The sequence below is a fragment of the Triturus cristatus genome, chromosome 10 (assembly GCF_964204655.1).
Source record: "Triturus cristatus chromosome 10, aTriCri1.1, whole genome shotgun sequence".
In the NCBI taxonomy this organism is placed as follows: Eukaryota; Metazoa; Chordata; class Amphibia; order Caudata; family Salamandridae; genus Triturus; species Triturus cristatus.
Window position 1 is genome coordinate 657,326,052 of NC_140593.1, and position 12,591 is coordinate 657,338,642.

At 44.6% G+C, this 12,591-nt stretch overlaps 1 protein-coding gene across 1 annotated transcript in view; it reads right to left on the minus strand.

Moving 5' to 3' along the window:
• Window positions 1-12,591, minus strand: part of LOC146789866 (galanin receptor 2b-like) — a 279,263-nt gene that overhangs the window by 251,409 nt on the left and 15,263 nt on the right. The window lies entirely within an intron of this gene.

Consider the following 12,591-nt stretch of genomic DNA (forward strand, 5'->3'; position numbering starts at 1 on the left):
TGTGAAGGGTATACCCATGTTTTAAGACCTTCAAAACAGAAGTGTGTGTGATTTTAACTGATTATTTTAAAATCCCATTTGAAATCCGGCAGACACTTTTATCATACTCGACTGAAAGCTCCTGCATGCAACTATTAACTAAATAATACATTTATTAGGGGTACGTAACAACCCAAACACCTTGCTTGTCCCAAGATGGCCAACGGGTAAGGAGCTCCGGCCGGGAGCTCCCGGGCGTGGGATCGCCTTTGGCGTTAAACCTAAAATTTAGCATCCCACTGAATCATCTCCTCCCCGGTGATTTTAATGCGACAATTTCTGCGAGCCCCTGGACGTTCGTTGAAGGAGAGAAAGCCACCCACAGCAACATGAACTATCCACCGCCTGCGGATTCCCTGGGTAATGGCCAAAGTGCATGGTTGAGCTGCTGATAGCAGCTGACAGGAGCCAGGTTTGGGATCTCCCTTTGGGGGGTTGATACAAGACTGTCACCTACCTTCCGGACACGGACGTCGTTGCTCTGCATCCCGCTTTGGTCAGCTTCTCTCTTGGAGTTGTGGATAGTTGTTCTTGGGCTGCCTTCGAAACGGCGATCCTGTTGCGCTTCCCGCGGCGACGCTGCCAATACGGGAGTCGCCTTTCTCTCCCTGTCTCTTCTGTTTTGGTTTGGACTTCGGCATTCTGTTCTGCTCCCAGGGATGGACTGCTGTGACTCACGTCCTGCCCCCCCCCCTCTGCTTCTCTGCTGCGTCCCCTGAGTTGAGTTGGTGGTGCGATGCGGCCATTTTCCCCAGGTCAGCCTGCCTCCTTGACGGTCTGCTGGTATAGGCTGGAGGACCGTTTGCCGGCCCGTTGTGCTTCAAGGCCGTGGCTTCCACCACTTCTGCGGTTCCTACACTGGACTTAAGTTAGGACTGCCTCTGTTACCAGCCCAGTGGGTTGGACCGGCCCTGGATGCCTCCACAAATTTGGTGCCGTTCGGTGGAATCTTGAATTTAATTGAAACTAATGATCGTTTTCTGCCCTATTCCCTCCCCCCTACTCTATTGTTACCTTTTTCCAATGTTTAAGTAAGGACTGCCTCTGTTACAGGCACAGTGGGTTGAACCGGCCCTGGTTGCCTTCACTAGTTTGGTGCCATTTGATGGAATCTGGAATTTAATTTCATTACAAGAACGGAGGCTACATTATGCATTATTCCTTTAATGCAGTCCAAGCAGCCGCTTACATCACAATATTAAAAGGTTCCAGAATAGAACAATAGCAACACATGAAAGGCATGAGCCATCAACAATCTGCCTCTTTTAAATGCGGCTCCAAGCAGATAAGTTCATTTTCCTTCATTACAATTATTCATTTTTATCTCTATTTTGAAGTTCCCTTGTGTGTGGCTTAACCCTACCCCCCCTTCCTACTGCCTCTATACCGATCTCCAATTTACGGAGATCTCCCTACACCCCCTTCCCTAGTCCCATCCTTGCGTGACTGACCAGATTAACCTGCCTTTTCTTTCAGTTTATGTACTATTTCTAATGTTTGAATATATTTAAAGATTTTTAGATGCTTAATCGAACCTTAATATTTAGTTTTTTGTGTAAACTATTATTCTTCAATTTCATCCTTGTTCTACTTCCTCATGCCATAATTAGCTTACCTAATGTCTTTGTTTAACTCCTGGCCGCGGCCAGGGCGACTGACTCCGGAATCTGGGGATCACGGTTCGATCCCCGTTGCCGGCGGCAGATTAGCCCAGCACCATGTGACTCTGGGCAATAGCTTGCTTAATCTTACCGACGGCCCCCAGCGCCTAGAGACCCTTACGGGTGATTGTTCGCGCTTTACAAATGTGGATTATTATTATTATTGTTTTTCGCCTCTTTCCACCGATGCAGGCCGCGCACTCCAACGCAGCTCTGCATCACTACCTTTTATTATTTCGGATTTCATTCGCAAGTAGTTATTATTTTACAAACTTATTCATTAAAAAAAAGGGGGTTTTAGCAGGAAATCCTCATTTAACTGGCCTTTTCAACATTCTAAAACAAAATTAATTATAATAAGAGAGGACTTATTCTCTTGACATTCCTTCATCTATAAACCTTGTCACTATTATTAAGGGAAATGCTCCCTAATTATCTTTCATTAAAGGGCTTTACCACTTTTTACATTTTCTATATACCATGTCTGACTCTGACTCAGACAAGGCTTCTGCCCCTACTCCTAATATAGACAACGATACCCTGCAAAAAATCCTTCATAAGGAATTGAGGTCCTGCATGTTTGAGACCTTAAGTCAGATCATGTCCTCTAAAAGGTCACTCCCTGATGAGGACGAAATCTCAGAAATTCCAAACCCCTACTCTGACAAGATCACTGAATTAAGGGGTAAAAGACTTAAGAAAAGTAAAAACATTGTTAAGAGCAATATAGAAGGTCCAAGCACCTCATCAATTCAGGGAGGTCTTAGCTCCTCAACTTCTAATGGAGGTCCTTGCACCTTGAACTCCCAAGGTGTCCCTAGCAGCACGATTTATCTGGGTGTCCTTAGCGGCACAAAACATCTGGGTGTCCCTAGCGGCACAAAATATCATAATGCTCTTTACAATATGGGAGATAACAAATCTAATGATATAGAATCCTCAGACACACCTGATGAGTATGTCCTTGATCTTGATGAAGATGATCAAGAATTTTACAATCCATAAGAGGAACTCCCATCATCCTCTAAGGACATTATCCTTGACCCCTTAGGGGAAGAAACGTTTTCCCCATTAAATCTGAAACACCCAAGAAGTTCCGAGTGGTTCCCTCGTCGCAAAATTCATTCAAAAATGGATAAGAAACCTCTTAGAAAAGGACACTCGTAACATCCTTAGAGCTGAATGCTCTAGACCTTCTACTGAGCATAAAAGCTGCTATACCCCCAATTTGGACCCTGAACTCATTAAATTCTTATTCAAACTTGGATGTGATCCAAGAAAAGGGATGGAAAAATCCCTGAAAGGGTGCCAAGACCGTCTTCTCAATGTACTGGGACCATTAACCAGAATCCTAGATTTCGCAGAAGACAACCACATCAATGGCACCCCTCTCAACACCAATCTCATCAGGGGATGTAGCCAGAGAGCATTAATTCTACTGGGTAATGCCAACGCTAGCATTAATGCAGAAAGACAAAGAGTCGTTTTGACTAAAAAAAATCCAAAACTAACTGACATGGAGGATTAAGAACCCTTGCAAAACCCAAAAGGTTTACTCTTTGGAGAAGACCTCATTAAATCCTTAGGGAAATACGTCTCCACTTTCACCGCCCTGGACACGGCACAGCAAAATATGCGCAGAGTTTTCAATCCTAACCTTTTTGGGTGGGCCAGAAGACGGGGCCTCTCTTCCGGCCGCTTCAATCAAAGGCCATTTCCAAGATTCTGTGGTTTCGGAAGAGGGTATCAGCAATACAAAGTGCCTCAATTTTATCCATAGAGAATTCAAGGCCAACGCATCAGAGGATTTAGATCCCGTGGAACCTTCATCTCAAACAACCCTGCAAGTGAGAACTCTCTCCCTTCTCCTTCTTTCCCCCAAAAATTGGGTGGCAGACTCAAATTCCTCCTTCACAATTGGAGATTGATCACTCAAGATCCTTGGTTCTTAAACACGGTCAATGGGTTTATGATAGATTTGACTCACATACCTTTGCAAACTTCTTTCCCGAGAGACATGCCTCTCTCTCCAGAGTAACACAAAAAAAATAGAGGAGATCTCCTCTATGCTTCAGAAAGGAGCCATAATAGAGGTCCCATTAGAAACTTTAAGATTTATAAGCACACTCTTTCTTTTAAAAAAGAAAGAAAAAGGTTAGAGACCTGTCATAAACTTAAGAGAACTAAACAAATATTTGGTTTACAGACACTTAAAGATGGAGGGCATCCATCTCTTGAGGGATTTACTTCTAGAGGGAGACTTGCTAGTCAAACTGGACCTAAAGGATGCTTACTTCACCATTCCTATGGCCGAATCCCACCAACCCTTTCTTCAATTTGTCTGGAAAAATCACCTTTACCAATTTCAGGCTCTTCCCTTCGGACTCTCCTCTGCCCCTTGGTGCTTCACCAAGGTCATGAGAGCTGTTGCCTCATCTCTAAGAATAAGGGGCATTTGTTTAATCATTTACTTAGACGACATTCTTGTAATGTCTCTAGATCCTTCACAACTAGCCAAAGACCTGAAGACTGTGATGGATCTCCTAGAAAGTTTAGGATTCATCATAAACAAAGAAAAATCAATTCTGTCCCCTTCCAGATCTCTGGAGTTCCTAGGTTTCACAGTAGACACATTGAAATGTCTCCTTTTACTACCTTCCAAAAAGATTATCAAAATCAGGAAGGAAATTAGACACGTCCTGAAACAGCAAGACGTATCTCTGAGAGAGCTAGCCAGACTTCTGGGTCTCCGCTCCTCCTCCATCCAAGCCATCTTTCCAGGTTCCCTCATCTATCAGGCCCTTCAAAGGGTAAAGGCTAGAGCCCTAAGATCTGGCCTCTGGTACGGAGATCGGATCTGTCTGGATCAAGAAGCCAAATCGGAACTAGCCTGGTGGCTCGAGAACCTAGACGCGTGGAACAGAAAAGTAATCTTTGGTTCAAAACCAGAGTTTGTTTTAGAATCAGACACGAGCCTTCATGGCTGGGGAGCTTGCCTTCTCAATCAGAACACTGGTGGTATCTGGTCACAAGATGAATCATCTCACCACATAAATTATTTAGAACTAACAGCTGGGCTATACGCCCTCATGAGCTTCAAATACTCTCTCCAGGGGAGGTCAGTCATTCTAAAGATGGACAACATCTCAGCGGTAGCCTATATAAATTGTGTGGGAGGCACCAAATCTGCAGACTTCTCGAATCTAGCAAAGAAACTTTGGATGTTCTGTCTGGAACACAAGATCGCTCTCAAAGCAGAATACCTTCCAGGGAAATCGAACATCTCTGCAGACTGGAACTCAAGATTCCTGTTAGATCACAGCAATTGGAAACTGAATGTTTCCGTGTTCAGGACCGTAAACAAGATCTGGGGCCCTCTAGAGATAGACTTATTTGAGAGCAGACTAAACTTTCAACGTGAGAACAACCTTAGCTGGAAGCCCGACCCGGGTGCTTTAGCAGTCAATGCCTTACTACAATCTTGGAAAGGAGCCAAGGTGTACGCATTCCCTCCCTTTGCCATGATTCAGAGAGTTCTTCAGATAGTGAGACAGGATCAGTGCTTCCTTGTCCTGATAACTCCCTTTTGGCCATCCCAAGCAAGGTTCCCCACCACTCTCGAACTAGCTTGCAACCCCCCCTTCTTAATTCCTACCCTAGAGAATCTTCTTGCAGATGTAGATGGAGGAGTTCACCCCTTAATTCAGAACAGGAGTTTAACCCTTCTTGCCTGCAGAGTGTCAGGAGATCCAATGAAATCTCAGGACTTTCAGCGACGGCTGCAACTCTCCACAGAGAGTCTTGAGCCCCAGGCAGTCACTACAGGTTACCTCTCCTGAGGCTTGAGCCGGGAGACGGAGTGTTACTGCTTGCTGAGCTTGTGTGATGACAGATTTAATCTGCTTAAACCTTAAACGGTATATTTTATTTTCTTAAACCTTTGTAATGTATTCTCAGTGATTTGGCCTCGTTTTTTACAATTTTATTCTGGTGGCAGTTTTAGGGATTTTAACAAAGTCATTATTTAGAAGGACGTTTTAATCCTTTTTTAAATACCTAAACCCTTGGAAACGGCGCATTACCTGCTTGGGACGCTAAATCCGGCGCGACCTCCATCTTGGGAGTAGCGAGGGGAGCGGTCTAGTGACTGACTCCCCCACGCTATATCTAGGGTAAATGGCGCGAGCGCGCAGTGTTACCTCTCCTGAGGCTTGAGCCGGGAGACGGAGTGTTACTGCTTGCTGAGCTTGTGTGATGACAGATTTTATCTGCTTAAACGTTAAACGGTATATTTTATTTTCTTAAACCTTTGTAGTTTATTCTCAGTGATTTGGCCTCGTTTTTTACAATTTTGTTCTGGTGGCAGTTTTAGGGATTTTAACAAAGTCATTATTTAGAAGGACGTTTTAATCCTTTTTTAAATACCTAAACCCTTGGAAGCGGCGCATTACCTGCTTGGGACGCTAAATCCGGCGCGACCTCCATCTTTGGAGTAGCGAGGGGAGCGGTCTAGTGACTGCAAGCCCGTCTGCGCCCGTCCGCGCCTGGCCCGTGCCGAGTGCCACGGCCCCTGGACCACCAATCACAGGTATCCTTTCCCGGACCGTTTACTCAAGATCAGTTCTACTGAGTTTAAAGGGGAGAGGTAGAGACCCTAATTGTGACTTGTGGTCTTTTAACACAGAGCAACCTCTCCAATTGGGGATATGTGCTTTTTGTAATACTATTTTACCAGATATTCTATATTTTGCACCTTACAAGGAGAGCGAGTCTGGGCCTGGGCGCCAAAATACCCCGGCCTGTAAATGTGTGTTGTTAAATACTAGATCCTTGATCAAACACAGCACTGAATGTGCACAACTTATCGAGGATAACAACATTCCGTTGACTTTCATAACAGAGTCCTGGACGGATGGCTCCTCGGGGCCGGATCTGCTAAAAGCAACCCCGCCAGGCTTCGCTTGCCATTCACTGAATAGGAGTGGTGGAAAAAAGGGGGAGGGCTTGCTATAATATACCCTAGTTCATTTAAAGCGATATTTCATCCAATATCCAATGCAGGCTGCGAAGCGTTGGCCTTTAATTTTAATACATCTAGCCATCATACCTTCAAAGGTATTTTAATATATAGACCTCCGAATAATAAACAGGCTTTTGTCTCAGCTATTGGTCATCTGCTGGAAGACAGTATCTGTCAGAGGTTTTATTCTATTCTGGGAGATTTTAATTATCATCTGGAGGCGCTCTTGAATCCAGATACAGCCACCTTTCTAGACATCATGAATAGCGTTGACCTCACTCAAAAGGTCACTGGTCCCACTCATTTGGCAGGACATACGTTAGATGGCATGTTTACAAACCATCCCGGCCTGCAGGTTATAGGAGTTAAGCCTTTGATATGGACAGATTATTCGGCCATCCTGTTTGACCTAACTAGTCAGGGACATTTCCCAGGCGGGGTTAAGAGCAAGAAACGGATTGAGTTCCGATCCTGGAATAGAATGGATACTGGAGTGCTCCAGGATCTCCTCACTGCCTCACCTGCTCACTTAAGTTTAGGAGCAGAGGAGGGGGCAATCTCCTACACAAAATGGGTTGAAAATGCTTGTAATAAGCTAGCTCCAGCGAGGAGCATTATACCTAAGAGACTGACACAGTCGGCTCCCTGGTTTTCAGAGGAACTGAAACAGGGTAAACTTAGTTGTAAACGGCTAGAACGGTTATGGAGGAGAGAATACAAGGAAGCAGATAAGCTGGCTTATAGAAAAGGGTTAGCAAACTATAAACAACTGCTGTTTGCTACTAAACAAAAAAAAATTGTGAATAAAATCGAGCTTGCTAAAGACTCAGCCAAAGTTCTTTTCAAAACTGTTCTCGATCTCTCCTCCCCGCGTCCTGTCCTACTACAGCCCAGCCAGGAACTCTGTGAAAAGATCGCCTCCTTTTTCTTGAACAAAGTAGAAGTGATCTTTTCGGCCTTAAGTGGCCCTTCGGCAGGGGGGAGTGAACGGGGCGAGGTTGATCGGGGGGGGGGAAAAAACGTCCCTATGGTAGTCCTCGAGAAATTTGAGGTTCTGCCTCTAGATCAAGTACGGGGTCTTTTGGAAACGGCTGATCCGGATCACCTTATGACCCCTGTCCGGTGACCATTGCTAAATCAGTAGCAGAACCACTGAGTAAGGCTCTCACCACAGTGTTTAATGCTATGATTGATACCGGTTGTTTTCCCAGGCTTTGGAAAAAGGCATCAATCTTACCCCTTCTAAAAAAGCCCAACTTAGACCCGGCTGACCCCTCAAACTTTCACCCAATATCTAGGATCCCTTTACCAGCTAAAATGGTTGAAAAGGCACTAAATATACAATTAGGGGCCTTCCTCCATAGAACCCAGACGCTGGATGATACACAATATGGCTTTCGAAGTGGTCATAGCACAGAATCTGCACTTTTGAAGACCACGGATGAGATCAGAAGGGCTGTGGATATGGGTGGAAGGGCCGCTCTGATATTATTAGATCTGTTCGCTGCTTTTGACACGGTCCACCATGAGCGTTTGATGGACCGGCTAAGGGCATGCGGACTTAAGGACAAGGCCTGGGATCTCATAAAATCCTTCCTTGCTGATAGATCCCAGGTGGTCTCCATGGGTGAGTTCTGCTCAAAGCCATTTATGTTGCCTTGCGGGGTCCCTCAGGGATCATCCTTGAGTCCGACCCTGTTTAATGTCTACGTTTCCTCACTTGCCCCCATTATTAAGACATTGGGTTTCGATCTGACATCCTACGCAGATGATACCCAAATTGTGGTATCTTTGCAGCCAGGAATGGAGGGCGGTGTGGAAAACGGCTTTCATGATTGCATGATGGCAGTGAGTCATTGGATGGCGGAAAACTGCCTGAAGCTGAATCTCCCAGTCCCAGTTCAAAAAGTAAAAAAATTGGGAGTAATTATGGATGACAAGCTGAATTTGGGGGCCCAAATTAACTCAGTTTCCTCCTCTACGACTTTTGTTCTTCGGACAGTGAAAAAAATTCTGCCTTTCCTGCCAGCAGGGAGTCAGAAAACAGTGGTCTCTGCCTTGGTGATGTCAAAGCTCGACTACTGCAACAGCCTCTATTTAAACATTCAGGAACGTTTACTGAACAAATAACAAAGGCTACAAAATGCAGACGCCAGATTGCTTACCGGGACCCCTAAATTTGCGGCGATCTCCAAGGAAATTCAGAAGCTACACTGGCTCCCAGTCAGGAAGAGGATACTTTTTAAAACGTTGAGTACGGTTTTTAAAGCACTTCATGGGACCGGGCCAGATTATCTGCAGAAGCAGTTAAAGTGGTATATACCTACAAGAAATCTACGTTCGTTAGGTGCTAAAACGGTAATGGTCCCGAAGATAAAAAAGGTTTCCTGGGGAGGCCGAAGATTTGTTTTTGGGGCAGCTAAGGCGTGGAATGATCTCCCGGCTCAGCTCAGAAATATGCCAGATCTGTTGTCCTTCAGAAGGGCATTAAAAACCTGGTTGTTTATTCATTAAAGTTGCTCAACGACAGTCTGACTCCTTGGTAATTGGCTAGTAGGAATTGGTAACCAGCGCCAGGACACCCCAGGGTAACCGTTGCGCTTTATAAATCAATTAACATTAATTGACATAACAACATATGAAGAATCTGGGCACGTTGGTGCCTGGAAAGGAACCTGGATTCCTTGGAAGCACCTATTGTTGACATAGTTAACTTCCTTGTTAAACAATTTGATAAAGACCTCAGCTATAGAACTATCAATTGCTATAGATCGGCTATTTCTGCTGGTCATGTCCTTGTCAATGGTAAAACGGTAGGTAAAATTGTCATTGTTTGTAGAGTGATGAAAAGCATTCGTTTAAGAAGACCTCCTAAACCTAAATATGAAAGTCTTTGGGATGTTAAACTAATCCTTGGTCTTTTCAATAACTGGCCTGTTAATACTCTCCCCAATAGGAAAAAAACCTTTCCATTAAGCTTGCTACTCTACTTTGCCTAATCTCATGCAGAAGGGTCTCTGATGTCAAAGCCCTGGAGATTACGTATAGATCTCATAACATGTTCGGAGTTAAATTTGAGATCTATAGAAGAACAAAGACTATGTCTGATTCAATCTTTTACCCACGTTTTGATTCATGTCCAAAACTTTGCATTGTGGACTGCATGAGAGAGTATGATCGCAGAATGTTTGCTCTTCGCCCTCAGGATGTTAACCAATTACTTATATCCTTTGTTAAACCCCACAAAGGCATAACCTCAACCTCTATTGCTAGATGTGTTAAGACTGTTATGAGTTTAGCAGGTATTGACTTAAAAACATTTCAAGCTCACTCCCTTAGAGGTGCTATGGCCAGTAAATCTCTCTGGTCTTGAGGTAAGTTGGATGACATTCTCAAAGCTGCTGACTGGTCAAATGCTAGCACCTTTGCACACCATTATTGCAAGCCTATTGAACATATGTCTGATGTTGTTTTACAAAGCTACCAACATGCATAATGTAGCCTCCGTTCTTGTAATGAAATTTGCTATTCTCATATTACCATGACTAGAGAATCTGGATTTCATTAAAGACACGGAGGCTGACATTATCCCTCCCATCCCACCCCTTGGTGGTCTTACAATGATTTAATGCTGTTTTTGTTACAGTTTATTACTGTACATTTTATTAACAGTACTTGTTTCATCTCTTGTTCCTTTTAGCTTGATAAGCTTGACACTATTTTTTACATTCAAGAGATATTTACTTCTTTCTCTTTTCAGGTAACGCTCCTTAGCTGTGTGTCGTCTGGCCTTTGGTTTCACCTTCGTTCTTCCTTCTCCTTCATCCTGCTCATCAGAAGATCGTTTTGATGTTTCAAGTTTCATGAACTTATTTTCCTCCCCATTTAAAAGAGGCAGATTGTTGATGGCTCGTGCCTTTCATGTGTTGCTATTGTTCTATTCTGGAACCTTTTAATATTGTGATGTAAGCGGCTGCTTGGACTGCATTAAAGGAATAATGCATAATGTCAGCCTCCGTGTCTTTAATGAAATCCAGATTCTCTAGTCATGGTAATATGAGAATCGCAATTTAAACTTACGATCGATTCTGCCATATTCCCTTCCCCCCACTACTCTATTGTTACTCTTTTCCAATGTTTACACCTTGATCCGACGCAGTGAGTGGGACTGGCACTGGATGTTTGTTTTTGCTCGACCCCAATCCGGCTTGTTGACTCTTAAACTCTTACTTCTTTGGTGGCCCCTGTAATACTATCTTCCATTGCCGGTCTGCCAGACCTGATCTACTTTCCAGCCCCCTGATTCTCCCCCACTACCTTCCATGCTCCATGGACTTGTTTATGTGTTCTGCTATGCTCTAGTAACTGATGTAATCATGTAACTCTGCTTTTATTTTTTAACGTTAACCTCATGTAAAGCGCTCTGATACCTCCGGGTCTAGCCAGCGCTATATAAAACTCTGCAAATAAACACCCCTATGAAAGCTGCGCCCCTGGTCAAGAGGTGGGGAGGAGTGAAGAGTTTAGAGTGAAGTGTGCAGTGAAGGATCCGGGGGTGGGGAGGTTGAAGCAGCACAAAGTAAAGGAAGTAGAGAGCAGCAAACAGTGCTGGGTCAAGAGGGGGCAAAACATTCCAAGGACGGGGAGAAAATGTGGGGAGAAAGGAGGGAGAGCCTGCCTTGAGTTTATTTCGTAGGTAGCAGCGATTGAATTCTCTCTGTCTCACAGAACATGTACAGCCGGTAAGAAGCAGTACACCCTTCTCTACCTCACAGAAATATGCACCTCAGCCACCAGCCGTGCAGCATTTCCTCTTTCATAGTACAGGTACTGATCTGGCTTTAACAGCAAGACAAGCATCCCTTTCTTTTCAGGATAGGTACAGCATAGAGCCATTAGCCAGAAGTAGCAGCAGAGCCCATATAGTGGGGTGGAGCAAGTGCAAAAAGCAAGAAGGGGTGTGATACAAGTAGCACACAAGGGGCACAGTGCAGGGGGACTGTGGGGAAACATAGACGATGCGTCTCCCAATGATAAGTCTCACAGTCTGCCCACAATACACTGCACATGTGCGCATTCAAGTTCACTTTTCTGTCTCTCTCTGATGATGCATGGTGAAATCCAGACTTCACAAGGGGCGGTAATGGGGTGTGGCGACCAGGGTCCATGCAGCTGGTGGGGTCAGACAGAGGCAGGAAATGAGCTGCAAGAGGGTGGAACATAGAGATTAGAATGAAGCACAGACAATAAGATGTGGAACTGGAAGGCAAATGGATGTGAACAGATATTAATATGAGACAGATATGTTGAGTGAGGGATGTCTGCACAGTGCCACCTTCAAATAAGGTCACTGGACATCCAACCTTCAAGGGAATTTCCCTTCCACTGAGTCCGAAATCATAAATTGACCAACCGAGAATAAACACAGGAGGAATTAATTCTATATTTCTAATCCCAACTCTAGTAAAAGACCACTAAAATCGAGTGAGCAAACATGGGAGTATAAAGCCAAGCACGTTTACAGTCCCAACACAGACAGACCTACCTTGCAGAGCACATGTGGGTCATAAGACAGCCAATGCCCGGTACTTTAATAGAGCACAGGCAACATCCTTCCCTCTCCAGAAAAGAGCCCAAACCCATGAGAGCTGTCTCTGACTTCCAGACTAAGGGCCTGATTTAGAGTTTGGCGGACCGGGATACTCCGTCTCAAATGTGACAGATATCCAGTCCACCGTATTACAAGTCCATTATAACCTATGGCACTTGTACGACACTTTTGTGACGGAGTAATCTGTCTGCTAAACTCTAAATCAGGCCCTAAATTATAGCCCCTGGGAAGCCGACTCACCCCGCCGAGTAAGCCCTGCC